This window comes from Schistocerca nitens, chromosome 3 (assembly GCF_023898315.1).
Source record: "Schistocerca nitens isolate TAMUIC-IGC-003100 chromosome 3, iqSchNite1.1, whole genome shotgun sequence".
Taxonomy (NCBI): domain Eukaryota; kingdom Metazoa; phylum Arthropoda; class Insecta; order Orthoptera; family Acrididae; genus Schistocerca; species Schistocerca nitens.
Window position 1 is genome coordinate 191557360 of NC_064616.1, and position 18635 is coordinate 191575994.

Below are 18635 nucleotides of genomic sequence, written 5' to 3' on the forward strand. Positions count from 1 at the left end.
ATAATTTCAATTAGGACGAGAGTTCTGTTAACATTCTTGAAGCAGGTGAAATTTTCAGTCTAAGAAACAGCTTCAGACTTATGTCGTATCTCGAAAACTATATAATGCCTTGATATACATCCCCCCCCCCTCCCCTACCGCCAAAATTGATTACAAAGATACCTCGCACAGCAAGGGATTATTCCAGAGCTGTGCATCACATTGTATTTGCTAAGTACCAGCTTCAGAAGACGACGTCTTTGCCATTTTGTCAATTTTTAACTCGTATAAAAAGTGTAAAGATGAAAGTTGCATGTTCAGCTGCAGTTATATTTTTGCCAAAAATTTTTTTGCTTTCTAAAACTGCGAATTTATCATTGTAATATTCTGCAACATCATTGTGTGTTCAGTTTCGATTAGTGGAGCCAAACTTTGTTCGTTATCTCTTTGTGGCAACACTGAAGGGTGTTTGCATCTTTGGTGTTGCTGAAGCCTTCAGTCAATGAAAAACGTTCGCTGTTGTCTGACCACGAGACCGAGCAAATTGGAATGGGCGCTCAGCATTCTGTTTCCGGCTTTCGGTCTTCTGTTTTCTGCTTGGTCGGCGCGATGTGGTTCGGAATCCAGCACTTTTGTAGACATTGGGTGAGATATTTACAATTATTTCCCGTGGAGGTTAATATGCGATGTGTAGGCCATTTCAGCCGTGCAATCAAAATATTCGCACAGTTATTTTGCAATCATTCAGCGTACAGAGCTTCCAGTGAATTATAACGTGAAGTAGTATCCTTCCATGTGACGACACAAAGGCTCACAAATCGCTCGTCTTTCATAAGCTGTCAGGAGCAATATCAATTAAATTCTTTGCATTGTATGAACAGTCTTATCCTCCGCTGTATCATGATTGATTTGTTTTGCTAGAAGGCGTATCTTGGAAACATGTTATTTCGTTACTATTACTGGAACTTCAATTCATGTTACGTATACTCTGAATCCACGAAGTGTTTGTGATCTGCCTGCACAGTTTTGAGGGCAATACATTAACTCATTGTAATATTTTTGTAATTGTAGTCAAGTAATTGAAGTGCACGGTGATATTTGAGTCCAAAATAATAAATATACCGATCTTTTTCATGAGTAAGGGTGCAGAATTTTAGATCACTGAAAGCTGCTCTAGAACTTAGAAGACTGTGGAAAATTCTGTAACAGTGATATACACTGTAGAGCCAAAGGAACTGGTACACGTGTCTAATATCGTGTAGGCCCCCCCAAAGCACGCAGAATAGACGCAGCGCGAGATGGCATGGACTCGACTAATGTCTGAAGTAAAGCTGGGGGGAAGTGACACCATGAATCCTGCGGGGCTGTCCATGAATCCGTAAGAGTACGAGAGGGTACAGATCTCTTGTGAACAGCACATTGCAAGGCATCCCAGAAATGCCCAATAATGTTCATGTCTGGGGAATTTGGTGGCCAACGGAAGTGTTTATACTCAGAAGAGTGTTCCCAGAGCCACTCTGTAGTAAATCTGGCGGTGTGGGGTGTCACATTGTCCTGCTGGAATTGCCCATGTCCGTCGGAATGTGCAATGGACATGAATGGATTCAGATGATCAGACAGGAAGCTTACGTACACGTCATCTGTCAGAGTCGTATCTAGACGTATCAGGGGTCCCATATCTCTCCAACTGCACACGCCCCACACCATTACAGAGCCTCCACCAGCTTGAACAGTCCCTTACTGACATGCAGGGTCCATGGATTCATGAGGCTGTCTCCATACCCGTTCACGTCCATCAGCTCCATAAAATTTGAAACGAGACTCGTCCGACCAGGAAACATGTTTCCATTCATCTACAGTCCAATGTCGGTGTTGACGGCCCAGGCGAGGCGTAAAGCTTAGTGTCGTGCAGTCATCAAAGGTCCACGAGTGGGCCTTCGGCTCCGAAAGCCCATATCGATGATGTTTCGTTGAATGGTTGGCACGCCGATACTTGTTTATGGCCCAGCACTGAAATCTGAAGCAATTTGAGGGATTGCACTTCTGTCACGTTGATCGATTCTTTTCAGTCACTGTTGTCCCCGTTCTTGCAGGATGTTTTTCCGGCCGCAGCGTTGTCGGAGATTTGATGTTTTACCAGATTCCTGATATTCACGGTACACTCGTGAAATGGTCGTACGGGAAAATCCCCACTTCATCGCTACCTCGGAGATGCCGTATTCTGCCTGTTTACATATCTCTGTATTTGAATATGCATGCCTACACCAGTTTCTTTGGCATTTCACTGTATTTCATGTAACAGATGGTGGTGAGTCATTCCACATTTTCAGTAGTATGTGCAATCAGTCATTGGTTATTTCATGAGTAACATTTATTTCTAAACCTGGAATTATTATATTTGCTTTGGAATGAATAAAGGATGTTTTGGTCCATAAATTATAGGAGCACCGAATTGTAAATTAGGTTTAAAAGAAGCAGTAATATTAGTTTCTTGATTAAAATATTTTTCTTTTCCTACGAACACCACATCAACTGAATTAAAATTTATATTAAATACCTCAAATGGAATAATTTTGGGAACATTGTTGGCAATGGTTTTTATCGTCTTCAATTATTTGATTATTAAATCCTAGAACTATTCCAATACTGTCTTTTGTGTCCATATATGGTTTAAAATAACTTATTTAAAAAATTTTACTCTTTAATAACTATAAATTAGGGTTCTTAGAATGATTAAATATTTCTAATTTTTTAAAAAAATATTGACCAATAAGAACCATCATAGTTTCTCTATTCCAATAAAATTTAGTATTTTTTGAAGTAATATTTGGAGTTAAAAATGTTGTATAAACACCAGCTAAAGCAACAAAGTTATAACTATCTCTTTTAGAAAAAGATCACCTTTTTTTGAGAAATGATGAATAAACTTTAATTGAAATAATCAGCTCACTTAATATTAATGAAAATTATTTGATTATTGAAAACTGACTGGGAACCAAAAGTAAGAATCCCAGAAAAGAAATTAAAAAATAAACATTGCAAGCTCTTGCCTAGTTCTAATCAATGACCTATAATAGGACGAACTGCTTGTGGCAAAACATGAATGATGGATAATTATATTTTAAATGCCAAATAGTTACACTGGGTTAAAATTACTTATTTATGTATTTGTTGTAAAAGCCTAAATCGATCAAATGGCTCTGAGCACTATGGGACTTAACATCTCTGGTCATCAGTCCCCTAGAACTTAGAACTACTTAAACCTAACTAACTTAAGGACATCACACACATCCATGCCTGAGGCAGGATTCGAACCTGCGACCGTAGCGGTCACGCGGTTCCAGACTGAAGCGCCTAGAACCGCACGGCCACACCGGCCGGCTAAATCGATCAAGATATCAAAAATTTATGAAAAAGTCCAAAAACATTGAAGATAAAAATTATGTAAAAATTGCTGCTTTTATTGAAAATGATGAAGAAATTACACAATTATATGAATAAAATCTTCTCGGTTTTCAAGCAGCGTTAATACGAGTAAAATTCTAGAGTTTTCGATGACTATCTCCGCCATTGTAGTCAGGAGTAAAACTATTGACTGCTGGGGCTAGCACAATGTTGCGCTTATATAGCCACGATTACGGCTGCTGCCACCAATCAGAGACAGCCAAAACGATGCGTGTGCAGAAGGTGAGACGGGAAGGGTGAGAAGCTGTGGCTGCAATGAGCTGACACTGCCGCTCCCACCACCCTACAAGTGTTAAGCATCCGTTGTTGTGTCCTTTCGACATCCAAAGTCCGCCCCGTCTCTTCTCTGTTACAACTGTTGCTGTTCATTACAATCTCTGCCACCTCCTTGATAACAGAATCCCAGTAGGTTCACGCATGAGCCAGGACTCTCGTGTTCTCAAACTGTATTTTGTGTCTGTTTCCCAGGCAATGCCTAGCTATGGCCGACTTGTCAAGCTCGCTTTGTTTAATATGTCTCTTTTCATGGGCACAACGCTCTGTAACTGTGCGAATTGTCTAACCTATATAGGCGCTGCCGCACTCGCAAGGGACACCATACACACCTGGCACCCGAAGAGCTCTGTGTCAGCGCTGTGTAAAGGCCTTAATTTTTCACCAGTCATTCGACGTCTTGCAGTTTTCGATATTATTATTGGAATAGAACAGTGCATTCGGAATCTCTCACACAAAAGAGTACGTCAGACTGACTGCTAGTTATATACTGGCGAAAGCTAAGCCATCGAAATCTAATATAAGCCAAGAGGAACGACGGGGCTTAAACTTATTACGTAAGAATGAGGACTTTGTTGTCTTCCTTGCTGAGAAACGAAATACCACTGTGATTCTGAACACTGAAGACTACAAACTGAAGCTGGTACATTTATTAGAAGGTCACACGTGCTAGAAGTTTAGTTGCGATCCAGCACAGTTCATAGTCAGGAAGGCATAGAAGTTATCGAAGGACTCTGGTTTACCAGACGAAGTGGTGAAGAAATTAATGCCTCGCGCCGCCAGACCCTCCAGGCTTCATGGACTGCCGAAGATACATAAGGAAGATGTCCCTCTTAGGCCACCATTAAGTGCAAGCAGCTCGCCCAGCGACAGCCTGTCAAAACATCTTGCAGGATTATTAGCGCCAAACTGGGACATTGTAAACACCATGTTGTAAATTTGCAGACATTTATTCAAACACTCAAGAAAATGAAAATAGGCTGAAATGATATAATAGTTAGTCTGGACATTGTATCACTTGTTACGAGGGTGCCTCTACAAGAAACACTTGATCTTTTGGCCCAACAGTTTCTACCTGGAATTGTCAAGTTGTTTTGTCATGCTCTAAGGACAACAGACGTCTTGTACCGCAACGAATATTATGAAAGGGTGGATGGCACAATGATGGGCTCACCACTGTCTCCTGCAGTATCTAATTTCTTTATGGAGCACTATGAGGAGTATGCTTTGAAACCTGTGGTGTTGCGTCCCTCTTGTTTCCTAAGATACATCGATGACACCTTCCTGATGTGACTTCATATTGAAAATACACTGCAACAGTTCGCAGATCACATGCACAGTGTCCATCACAGGATTAAAGTTACCATCGAGTTGGAGAAGGATGCAAGCTACTGTTCTTGGTGTTTCAGTTGAGCGAAAGGCAATGGCTGGCGAGGTCATTCAGTTTATATGAAACCGACGCACACTGATAGGTATTTCAACATCGATAGTTTTCACCACCCTTTGGAAAAGAAAGCAGTCGTGAAAACGTTAACACACAGAGCAAAAGTTGTTTCTGAAGACAACCACCTACAGTCTGAATTTCAGTACTTAGCTATGTCTTCAGAAAGACTGATCATAGCAAGAGAGACATTGCAGACGCTTTCAGCGGCCACAGAAGGATGTCTTGTGAATAAGCAGATGAAGCCAAACCAGCGGCTTTCCTACCATACTGTGGTGCAACGAGTGGCAAGTTAGGACGTGTACTGCAGAAACATGGATTGAGACTTGTGTTCCGACCTGCCCACAAGATACGAGATGTGCTGAGCCCTGTTACAGACGATATAGCTCCCCATGTGCTTGGTGTGTGTGGTGTCCCTTGCAAGTGTGGCAGCATCTAAACAGGTCAGACAATTCACACAGTTGCAAAGCACTGTACCGAGCACAAGAGACATATTAAGCAAAGGGAGCTTGACAAGTTAGCTATAGCTGAGCATTGCGTAGAAGACAGACAAAAATTAAAAAAAATAAAAAAAACAGTCTGAAAACATGAGAGTCTTTTACTCATGCATCAACATATTGGGATTCCATCATAAAAGAGGCTGCTGAGATTAGAATGAACAGCAATAATTGTAACACAGACAGGGGCACACACTGAATAGGGAATGGGAACGGGCTTTCAATGTCGAAAGGAAGAAGCGACTTACATTTAATGCTTGTTGGAGGGCGGGAGCGACAGTTCCAAACCTGGCGCTGGCCCCTTGTGCCATCTAACGTCACTCGGTCACATACGAGGCTGGAGCTACTATGAGCTGCTCAAGTCACCTTCCACCCATGCGTCGTTCTGGCCCCCTCTGATTGGTGCCAGCGGCCGCAATCGTGGCTATATAACAGGAACGTTGTGCGAGACTCAGTAGTCAGTAGTTTTACTCCTGCCGATCAGTAGATTTAGACTCAAGTGTAGATGAGAAAAGAGGTAAGGGTTTCATTAAAAAATATACAGAAAAATTAAAATGAATAAACCTGGATGAATGAGGTTAGAGGTTAATTCCAGAGATTAGCAGTAAACCATGGTGAAACATTTGCTGGAAATAAAGATTATTATAATGATAAATTTGGAATAACAAAAATGGTTACCAATAAATTACGATTTTGTTATTAATAACTCCAAAGATATACCTTATTTAATTAGATTTTTGAGTAATTTTCCTCATACTTTTTGGAAATCAGAAAAATATGGTAAAGGTTTAGTAAATAATTTAATTAATGAACTACCTTTTGAAATGGATCTTCCTGGTTATAATTACTGTGGTCCAGGAACAAAATTAGAAGAAAGATTAGTATGAAGTGATTGAGGGATAAATAAATTAGGCACAGTTTGTAAAAAAAACATGATATTTTTGTACAGATAATAAAGAATTAGAAAAAGACATGAAGCAGATAAAGATTTTCAGAAAATGACTAAAGAAATGATGTATGCTGAAGATACTTCTTCAAGAGAAAAATTACCAGCTACAGCAGTAAGCGGATTTTAAAATTTTTTGAATATTAGAATTATTAAATCTCTATACAAAATTTTAAACTTTATAAATAAAAAAATTGTAGTATTATATTCTGTGCTACTGAATGGAAAAATTAAACCTAAAGCAATAAAAATTAAAGCCAGTAATGAACAGTTCAAGAGTACTCACAATTTCTTTAGTGATGCACAAAAAGCAGGTGAGGCGAAAAAAAGAGTGGAAATCTGATCATAGCACTAGATACACCTGTTGTGGAAAAAGTTACTGAATGTCTAACAAAAAAGAAAGTAGATTTTGAACCAACAAAAAACCTAAAGGAAGACTACTTCCAATTATAATTTTTTAAAATAGGATTAATTAACAAATTTTTAAAATATTTATAATAATATTATTAAATCTTTATCAAATTTTAATATATATAAACGAAAACTTATGCAATTAATTACTCTTTACTTCTTGGGCAGTAAAGTTAAAACTAAACGAATTAAAATTAAAGTAAATAATTATCAATTAAATAGTATTGATTATTTATAGTTGACTTGAAAAAATAAAGAGATATAAAAAACTGATAGACATTTACTTACATCATTAGCCACTAATGTTGTGTTAAAAATTATTGAACTTACTATAAAAAAATGTATTCTGGATTAACAAAACATGAAGGGGGTTATGTCCTCTATTATTGGCTGCACTGGCATACTTACCTGGTGCCAGTACAGTGGCTGAATGGGTAGCTACCTTGGTAAAAACAGTAACAGTCAAGAAAAAATTTGTTAAGAAATTAGAAGAACAAAATGACATAATTTAGCAATGAAGATGAAAGAAATTAGATTAAGGAATAGATAAGAAAAATTCCAAAATACAATAAAAATATAGTAAACTGTTACCAATTTTGATGCAGAAAATCTTGCTAAACAATTAAAAATTAAACATTTTTGAGGCATGTTTATGATTCATAAATTACTTAAGAAATCAAAAAATTTTCAATGTGATATATTTTACTTACATATTTCTGTTCATGTTGGTACTCACTGGATTTGTTATTGTTAAGCAAAACATATAGATTTGTTTTTGATTCATTTGGTGACAATATATCAAAAGAATGATTTACATTATAATGTTGAAAGAAAACAAAATTTTGATGAAATTATTTGTGATAAAATTATTGTCAGATAATTATGGATTGAATGATATTTTGAATCTAATAAATGGAAATTTTTGCAGTAACAGAAATATGAATTATCAGAAAAACCTTAGAATTTAAAATTGATAAAAGTGAATTACAAAAAATAAATTTAGGTGAAAAAGATTATGATAGAATTAGAATCAAAAATTAATACAAAAGTTCACAAATATAAATCAGAAATAGATCAAAAATCAATAAAGGTTTGCAATCAAATGTTAATAGAAACTGAACTTTGGAGAAATAAAATCTAAAATTAATACAAAAGTTAATAAATGTGAATAAGATCAAAAAATAGGAAATATAATCAAACAATTTAATACAGAATTACTTAGCATTTTACATACACTAAAGGTTATACTGATTTTAATAATAAAAACTTAGTATATGTGAATGACCCAATTGATAGAAAAGATATACTGACAAAAGATATTTAGAAAAAGTTAAATAATCTTGTTATCAAAATTGAATATAGAAATATTTTAACACAATTTAGTAACGGTGTTGCTAAAAATTATACAGAAAAATTAGAAACATTGTTTATAAAGATGGAATATAAAAATATTTCAACAGACTTTAATGAAAGAAATGAAATAGATGATAGTGCTATAGAAGATTACCATAAAAAGACTAATAATATCAACTGAATACACAGTTATGCTGCTGATGAATTTAATACATAAAAAATAAAGTTGGTGATAAGCAAATAATTGAATTTACTTTTGTGACTGGTCATGAATCAATAATACATAATTTTGAGTGTGTATTATCCTTAAAATAGTTGTTCTTCTTGGTTAAAATATATGGCACATAAAGATTTATCATTTATTGGTTTTGATATTTCATTACTCATGTTTTATAATCTTTGCAAAATAACTACTGTTAACCAGTCAATGGAAATCAAATCAAATTTTGTAGCTGTAAAATTGTAAGATAAACTTAACACTTTTCTAGTGGATTTAAAATAATTTTATTTGCTGAAATTTAATCTTCTATGGATTAATAACCCAAATTATAATATACTTGTCCTTTTGAACATTCATATGTTGTCTCTGAAATGTAAGAAATTTACTGACATACGTCATCTAAATAGAACAACAACAAAAAATGGAATACAAAGGCTTGAAGGTCTTTGCACGAACTCCAAAAGTAAAAAGAGGAAATTTATTAATAAATTTTTGGTGCTGGGAACGAGCTTAATAAAATTCATAAAAAATAATTTGGTAACCTGATGAGAAAAAATTTGATAGAAGTAATGTTATTTCTTTTGGTATAGATGATTTATGGCAAGCAGATTTAGTAGAAATGGGTTCAGGGACATTAAAAGGAATTTCAAAAATAAATAAAAGATATAAATATTAATTAAATATAATTGATGTTTTTTTTAAAATTTGTTTGGGCTATTTCAGCTAAAGATAAAATAGGTAAAAACGTAGGTGACGCTTTTGAAACAATTTTAAAGCTAAAATGTTCAATAAATTTACTAACAGATAATAGTAAGGAATTTCATAGTAAAGATGTTCAAGGATGTATAGGAAATATAAAATTAATCATAATCAACTCCTACAGAATTAAAGGATTCAGTTGTTCGAAGATTTAATAGAACACTAAAAGAAAAAATGTGGAAAAATTCGCTCTTCAAGGTAATTGTAAATGGGTTGATTTAATTAAAAATTAAATGATTTGTATAAACAAACATCAATAAAAAATGAAGCAGATCGAAGTTAATGAAAAAATTATAAATAGTTTTCGCTGTATATAATAATAAACTGTAATATAAAACAGGTGATAAAGTTCGAATCTGTAAATTAAATGGAATTGCATGCAAATGTTGCACGATACTGGAATGAACACAGTTCATCATGTCTGCCTGACCTCGAGTACAGTGACATGAATGACTGTGGATTGATGCATTTAAACGATATTCATCAAGCCCCAAAGGTCTTCCTGAATGTGGAAAGTCACTAATGTCAAAACGATCCTCCTTAATACGAGAAAACTATTTTCATGTCTAGCGCTGTCCAATGGCATTATCACAATACGCTGCGTAAATGTTTTTGGCTGCCTCCACTGCTGTCACCCGTCTACTGAACTTAAACAGAAGGAAATGTCGGTAATGTTCTGTTTCTCCACTTGGCACTCCATCGTCTAGCGTCCACAGCTCCACTCACTTTCTCCAAATTCGAAAATGACAATATGTAAACTCAAATAGCAACAGTGAACTACAAATAAAAAATGACACTCTATAAATAAACCAATAGCAACCGGAATACCAACATGAAAAACAAAAACGTTACGAACTTATTCACCAACCTAAAAATTAAACCATTTATTATTATTATTATTATATCACAACAATTTATTTATTTTATTATTATTGTAAAAAAAATCGGACATCTGCAGAACGTTGAACGTGGGGATGACCCCAAATATAATAACGGGAGGGGGGGGGGGGTGTAGAGACAGTAAAATACTGTAATCTTGCCTACAACCTAACTATGATACCGCGCATGTTAGATTGCTTAACCTGAACAAATTCGAGTTTGTTAGAGCTGATGGCTGTCTCTCAAGTATGGGAACTTTTGGTAGTACCGCGGGTTGCGAACGAAAGGCATGTTGCAGTTTAAATTAGCGTCTTGCTTCGGTTTCTACAGCGCTGATAACCTCACCGTTGAGAGCCCCTAAACTCCTTCCTCCATCGGTTTCCGCAGTCAGCCGTACGCAGAGACCAACTTAAACTGCCTTAGTTTATTCGCGACATGTAGTTCGTTCTCATTAGAAGTTTCTCGAGAACAGTTCGCCAGACGTGGCGTTTCTAATCGCGCCTGTGCTTGTCGCTGTTACAGCCGCCAAGCCGCAGCTGGTGTACAAGTTTATCAACCAGACGGTGCAGCCGGGCCCCGCTGTGTCGCTCAAGTGCATCGCCACCGGAAACCCTACGCCGCACATCACCTGGCGACTCGACGGCTTCCAGCTGCCGCAGTCGGATCGGTAAGCCACATGCACACTCTTCTCGTCTGTTGCAGAGAGAAAGAGAGAGAGAGAGAGAGAGAGAGGAGGGGGAGAGGGTAGAGTAGAGTAGTAGGTTGCAGGTGTATCGGGATATGTCGAACGAAAGACTTGTGTGTGTGTGTGTGTGTGTGTGTGTGTGTGTGTTTGTGTACCCTCGCAGGTGAGTGGATCCCGTAGCTGCCGCTACAAACTGATAATCTGCAGAAATATTATTTTATGCTTACCATACTATCACTGAGGTATCAAAACGGGACCTGTGGAGGTGAATGGATTTGGAATTTTTTTCCTACTTTCGATTAATTCAAGACTTATCTGTTTAAGGATCACTCTCTTAAAATGAATGATGAACCACGTGCCTTGCTCTCCAGCTGACACTATCGTAGCCGCCTGCTGCAATCTGGAACACAAATAATGACTCCATGATGTTTGAAACTACTATTCTTTTTGTAAGATGTGTATCTGGTGTGTGTGTGTGTGTGTGTGTGTGTGTGTGTGTGTGTGTGTGTGTGTGTGTGTCTGTGTGTGTATTAAACAGGGGACCTAGATACAACGGAGAGGTTTCATCAAGCCGTAGCCCCCAGTGTTCACAACCCCACAACAGGCCACAGCAGTCCACCCACCCCACCACAGCCCCACACCGAGCCCAGGGTTATTGGGCGGTTCGGCCCCCAGTGGAACCCCCGCGAACGTCTCATGCCAGACGATTGTAACCCCAAATGTTTGCATGGTAGAGTAAATTATGGAGCACGCATACGTGGAGACAGTTTATGCGCAGCAGTCGCCGACATAGTGTAAATGAGGCGAAATAAGGAGAACCAGCCCGCATTCACCGAGGCAGATGGAAAACCGCCTCAAAAACCATCCACAGGCTGGCCGGCACACCGGACCGCCACAGTAATCCGGCGAGCGGATTCGTGCCGGGGCCGGTACGCCTTCCCGATAGGGAAGCAGCGCATCAGACCGCGCGGCTAGCCGGGTGGGCTACTTAGTAGTGTTAATATTGTATGTTACACTATTGGAAAAATGTATTGGACAAATGTATTGTACTAGAACTGACATGTGATTACATTTTCATGCAATTTGGGTGCATAGATCCTGAGAAATCAGTACCCAGAACAATCACCTCTGGCCGTAATAACGGCCTTGATACATCTTGGCACTGAGTCAAACAGAGCTTGGATTGTGTGTACAGGTACAGCTGCCCATGCAGCTTCAACACGATACCACAGTTCATCAAGAGTAGTGACAGCCGTATTGTGACGAGCCACCATTGGCCGGACGTTTTCAATTGGTGATAGATCTGGAGAGTATGCTAGCCAGGGCAGCAGTCGAACATTTTCTGTATCTGGAAAGGCCCGTACAGGACCTGCAACATGCGGTCGTGCATTATCCTGCTGAAATGTAGGGTTTCGCAAGGATCGAATGATGGGTAGAGCCACGGGACGTAACACATCTGAAATGTAACGTCCACTGTTCAAAGTGCCGTCAATGCGAACAAGAGGTGACCAAGACGTGTAACCAGTGACACCGCATACCATCACGCCGGGTGATACGCCAGTATGGCGATGACGATTACACGCTTCCAATATGCGTTCGCGATGTCGCCAAACACGGATGCGACCATCATGATGCTGTAAACAGAGCCTGGATTCATCCAAAAAAATGACATTCTGCCATTCGTGCACCCAGGTTCGTCGTTGAGTACACAATCGCAGGCGCTCCTGTCTGTTATGCAGCGTCAAGTGTAACCGCAGCCATGGTCTCCGAGCTGATAGTCCATGCTGTTGCAAACGTCGTCGAACTGTTCGTGCAGATGGTTGTTGTCTTGCAAACGTCCACAGCTGTTGACCCAGGGATCGAGACGTGGCTGCAAGATCCGTTACAGCCATACGGATAAGATGCCTGTCATCTCGACTGCTAGTGATACGAGGCCGTTGGGATCCAGCACGGCGTCCCGTATTACCATCTTGAACCCACCGATTCAATGTTATGCTAACAGTCGTTGGATCTCGGCCAACGCGAGCATCAATGTCGCGATGGGATAAACTGCAATCGCGATAGGCTATAATCCGACCTTTATCAAAGTCGCAAACGTGATGGTACGCATTTCTCCTCCTTACACGAGGCATCACAACAACGTTTCACCAGGCAACGCCGGCCAACTGCTGTTTGTTTATGAGAAATCGGTTGGAAACTTTCCTCCTGTCAGCACGTTGTAGGTATCGCCTCCGGCGCCAACCTTGTGTGAATGCTCTGAAAAGTTAATCATTTGCATATCACTGCATCTTCTCCCTGTCGGTTAAGTTTCGCGTCTGTAGCATGTCATCTTCGTGGTGTAGCAATTTTAATGGCCAGTAGTGTAGATACGTTCGTAGTTTGCAACTCATAATACTGCTGTTATTTCATAACGATTTACTAATTTCTCTCCATATCAGTCGAATAAAATATAGAAGTTTTAATTTTTATATTTAGATGTGAAGACGGTAGTTCGAGTCAGTCAGACCGATCATCTGTGAAGATAATTCTGAAAGTGTCGAAAAATAAAAGCAAAATACGTATTTCAGCAAATTACAGTCATCTCCGCAATAGAAAAATAGGGTTTTAATTTATGAACAGTGATAATCGTTTAAGTCTCAAAGAATCTATCTCGTGGTCGTGCGGTAGCGTTCTCGCTTCCCACGCCCGGGTTCCCGGGTTCGATTCCCGGCGGGGTCAGGGATTTTCTCTGCCTTGTGATGGCTGGGTGTTGTGTGCTGTCCTTAGGTTAGTTAAGTTGAAGTAGTTCTAAGTTCTAGGGGACTTATGACCACAGCAGTTGAGTCCCATAGTGCTCAGAGCCATTTGATTTTTCAAAGAATCTAGTTGAGCATACCAATCTGTCAGATAGAACTGCTATTTACATTCCAACCTCTTTAGCCATTTCAGGTAACGATGAGCATAAGTCTGGTGCTACAGTGGAGGTGTCAGCTTATAAACACGCAATTGTCAATCAAGCTGTAAGTAGCTGAATGCGGACAACCCCTACATGAGGCTACATACACTGATGATCCAAAACATTATGACCACCGCCCACCGCGATTCTGAATGCCTCCTGGTGGTACTGCGGGCACGTACCGCAATAAGGAAAGAAAGTAAGCGGAAGAGAGACGAATAGGCAGTCATCATAGCGAAGATACAGGCCGCAAATTCGGAAAGCCACTGGTATAAGCGATTTTGACAAAGAGCACATCGTAGTGGCATTACGACTGGAAACCAAAATCTCTGAAACGGTGAAGCTGGTCGCCTGTTGGCATACTACTGTCGTGAGCATCTACGGAAAGTAGTTGTAGGATGGTGGAATAACGATAGGCCTTATGTCACTGGTCGTCCACGTCTCATCATTAGACGTAGAGGTCGGAGGTTGCACCACTGTGTAATCCATGATAGGAAGCGATCTGTGGCAGATCTGACGACAGAGTACAGTGCTGGTGCAGGCACAAATGTTTCAGACCACACTGTTCGAACGCCATTGTTGAACATATAGCTCCACATCACGCGACCCCAACATGTTCCTGCGCTGACCCAACGACAACGTTAGTTACGATTGCAGTAGGCACATCATCCCTGAGTTTTTACCGTGTATCAATAGAAACGCGTCCCCTATCGAATGAATCGCATTTCTTGTTACACCAGGTCGACAGTTGGGTCCTTACACGCCGTCATCCGAGCTAATGACTGTTTGAAACGTGCACTGCGCCAAGGATACAGGCCGCTGAGAGCAGAATTATGCTGTGGGGTGCATTAAGCTGGGCTTCTATGGGACCTAAGTCTCCTTTGATGACGATGACATCTTCAAGCAGAATAACTTTCCGCAACACAAGTCCAAAATAGTGCTTCAGTGGTTTGAGGAGCATGATAGTGAACCCACATTGATGCCTTAGCCAGCAAATGTCCCTGATCTGTACCTACTGGAACACACATCGTGAGCCAGCCGTGTGCCCACAAACCACCATCCCATAATTTGCGGGAATTTAGTGGCCTGTGAGTAGACACCTAGGGTACATACTCCTGGAAACCAAGTAGAATCGCTACTGAACTGTGTTTGAAAAGTGGACCAACACGCTATTAAACAGGTGATCATAATGTTTTGGCTCATTGGTGTACACTGATGAGCCAAAACATAACGCGCTTTGCCGACCCCAGGTGCTGATTTGCGGGTGCACGCGAGATCTCTGGTCCCTCGGAGGTGGAATGACGTATGGTGGGCTACTGCACCATCTAATAAACTCTGCACGATCAAGGAGACTACTGCAGCATGGTGCTCTTCCTTCCGCTTCTCCCAAAAGTAATCCACAGTCCAATGTTGTATCCGTATTGGTCATACCAGGTTAACCCTAGTTTCCTTCTGTGCGACGAGCCAACCCCACATTGTGATTTGAAACCTTACAGGCAGTAGCTCATATGCCGGAACGCCCCTTCTTTTGGTCCTCTATGCTAAGTATGGACATTCGAACGCAGTACCTCTACAGTTGCAGGAAGATTTACGGATGGTTGAATTGGTTCTCAGTTTTCTCCGTGAAGGTGCTTTTTATTCTCAGTTATATGATTTATGACGTCTATCCTGCTGTATGGTAGGTCTGGTGGATCTCCAGCCTTATGTCATTTGACCAGGCTACTCTTTCACCCCTCCTTTAACCTGTTTTAATCGTGGTTTGCTTCCTTTCTGCCGCACTCAGTTTTCTATTCTGAGTGCCGCATTTTGTTGAACAGGGGGCGCTCTTGACTGTAATGGACCAGGGATCGCATGTCGAGCCCCAGGAATGCTCACCTGCTGACTACCCTACTTCCTTCAGCTTGCTTTTGTTATTGACGATACATTACGTTTTTGGCTTTCTCGCTTTTACTGTTATGAATCTCGTGACTAGATTGGGAAACGTTCTCAGTGGACGTTTCTACTTCCGGATACACCACTCTCGTATCGAGGGACTGATCACCTCGTTGTCTGGTCCTTTACCCTCTCCGTCCGAGCGGGCCTCAGAAGGCCCTACGGTACCGACCGATCGCCGTGTCATCCTCAGCCATTAGGCATCACTGAATGCAGATATGGAGGGGCATATGATAAGCACACTGCTCACCCATCCGTTGTCAATTTTCGTGAGCAGAGCCGCTACTTCTCAGTCAACTAGCTCCTCTATTAGTTTCACAAAGGCTGAGTGCATCCCGCTTGCCACCGCGCTCAGTAGCCCCACACGGTCACCCATCCAAGTGCAATCGAAGTCCGACAGCATTTAACTTCAGTGATCTATGGCTCGTGTGGTGTCACCGCCAGACACCACACTTGCTAGGTGGTAGCCTTTAAATCGGCCGCGGTCCGGTAGTACACGTCGGACCCGCGTGTCGCCACTGTCAGTGATTACAGACCGAGCGCCACCACACGGCAGGTCTAGAGAGACGTACTAGCACCCGCCCCAGTTGTACAGCCGACTTTGCTAGCGATGCTACACTGACAAATACGCTCTCATTTGCCGAGACGATAGCTAGCATAGCCTTCAGCTACGTCATTTGCTACGACCTAGCAAGGCGCTATTACCAGTTTATATTGAGCATATTAATGTACCGTCAAGAGCGATGTACTCCAATTATGGATTAAAGTTAAGTATTACAGCAACTGCATCCGTTTTTCTAAGTTCTCATTTCTCTGACCTGTTCCAGACCTCACGCCAGTCTGCGTGTAATTAAACGAGTGCATTTCGGCCACCTCTAGCAATACGGTGTTGGCTCTTCTGCCAACACAGCAGCTCGGCCGTTGGATTTGGTCCCTTACCTCTCTCCCCGCCCCCTACATCAACCATCCAACCAATCAACCCAAATATTATGACAATACACACCTTCTAGATTGAATGGCACCTGAGGGGAATTGGGAGCACGAAATACGGTAAGAATAGTATGCATACTGTGCGGAGAGGAAATACCAGATTGTTATTGCCAATGCCTGGGGAGGGGAATCTCGGAAATGGGGAAGCTGTTCACGTCCTACTGTCTTGCGGCATCTATGGAATGTGGTCGAAGGACGGTGAAACCACGAGTAGGCGACAAAGTGTTGGACGTCCACGCTTCATCACAGAAAGTGGATTTTGGAGGCTTCCCCGTTCTGTAAAGCAGAATAGGCGGCGCTTTGTGGTAGATACGATGACAGAGTACAACACTGGTGCATGCACAAGTGTTTAGGAGCACACATTTTAGCACAGATTGCTGAACTCGGCTCGGGGCTTCGCAGCGGAAGAACCCTACGTGTACATATGTTAACCCAACGATATCTTAAGTTATGATTCCAGTGAGCATAGAATCACCAAGTTTGTACCGTGGATCAGCCTGAACATGTCCCTTGCTCGGATAAATTACACCATGTCGATGGTCGTGTCGGGAACCACGTGCATCCCGTCATGCTTGATGTCTTCCCCGACGGGCGATGTCACCTTCCACCAGGATAAATGTCCTTGTCAAAAGTCCAGAATAGTGTTACAGTGGTTTGTGCATCATGATAATAAACTCACGCCGATGTCTTGGCCACCAAGTTCGCCTTATCTGAACCCGAAGGATCACACCACGGACGCTATCGGGTCACAACTTCATGCCCTCAATTCATTGGCCCATTACGTACAGGAAGTGTGTGACGTGTGTGTCGCTATGTGGTGCCACGTACCTCGGAGAACCTACGTAGGACTGCTCAACTTCATGCCACGCAGAATTGTTGCTTCACTGCGTTCCAAAAGTGGACCGGTTGGCTATTAAGTGTTATCTCATTATTGTATACTCGCGTAGCAGACAGAACATAGCACTACGGTTTGGCGGATAGCGGAGCCCCTTTTGTACGACACCTCGTCAGATTAAGAAGGGATTCCAGTGTGTGCATTCTGTATGTTTTCCGGGGAGATGGAGAAATTAACTACCAGAGAGTTCGATGTAAGGTCACACAGTTGTCCTCACTTAACAACGGTACTGTTTGAAACGAAGACTAAGCCCTTTACAGTATATCAACTGGGATTATCTCCAACGGAAGTGGTGTAATTAATACATTTCAAGTTCTGTATAAAAAGCTAAAAACCAACTCATAAAACCGATTTATAATTCAAACTCAATGCGAAACAGTTTTGCTAAAGGTAAGAGTCAATGATGAGCCATGAGCCTTAGCCATCTGCTTCCACTTGTGGCTAAACGACTATCGAAGTAGCAGGAAATTCAGTGCTTCGTCATATAAATTCGTAATAGGAATTAAATTAACTTTAACAGCTACTGGCTGGAAGAATGTGACAAGGGTGGATAGAAGAGTCAGAGATCTGTCTGAAATCGTATTTTCATACAATTATTTTCAATATTTAGACATTCACTCCCACATTTCCTAGAAATAAACATGTCCGAGTTTCCCAATACCAGTAACAGAAGAAAGTACTCGTCGATCATAAAGGTGTAGTAGAGTAACGAACTACCGTAGTTAAGAGAGATATTAGGAAAGGTAGAAAAATATTTTCGGTAATGAAATAAGATAATCGATAGAGCAAATATTCGTCTCTAAGCATGAAATGTAGAGAGTTTATTGCAGGGCACGTACTTAACATTTGTATACTATACAAGACAGTAAGCGTAAGTTTAATAACGACTTTTTAACATTGTTGTGTAACTTGTTGTGTTGGCAGAAGAGCCAATACCGTGTTACTAGAGGAGGCCGAAATGCACGCGTTTTAGCT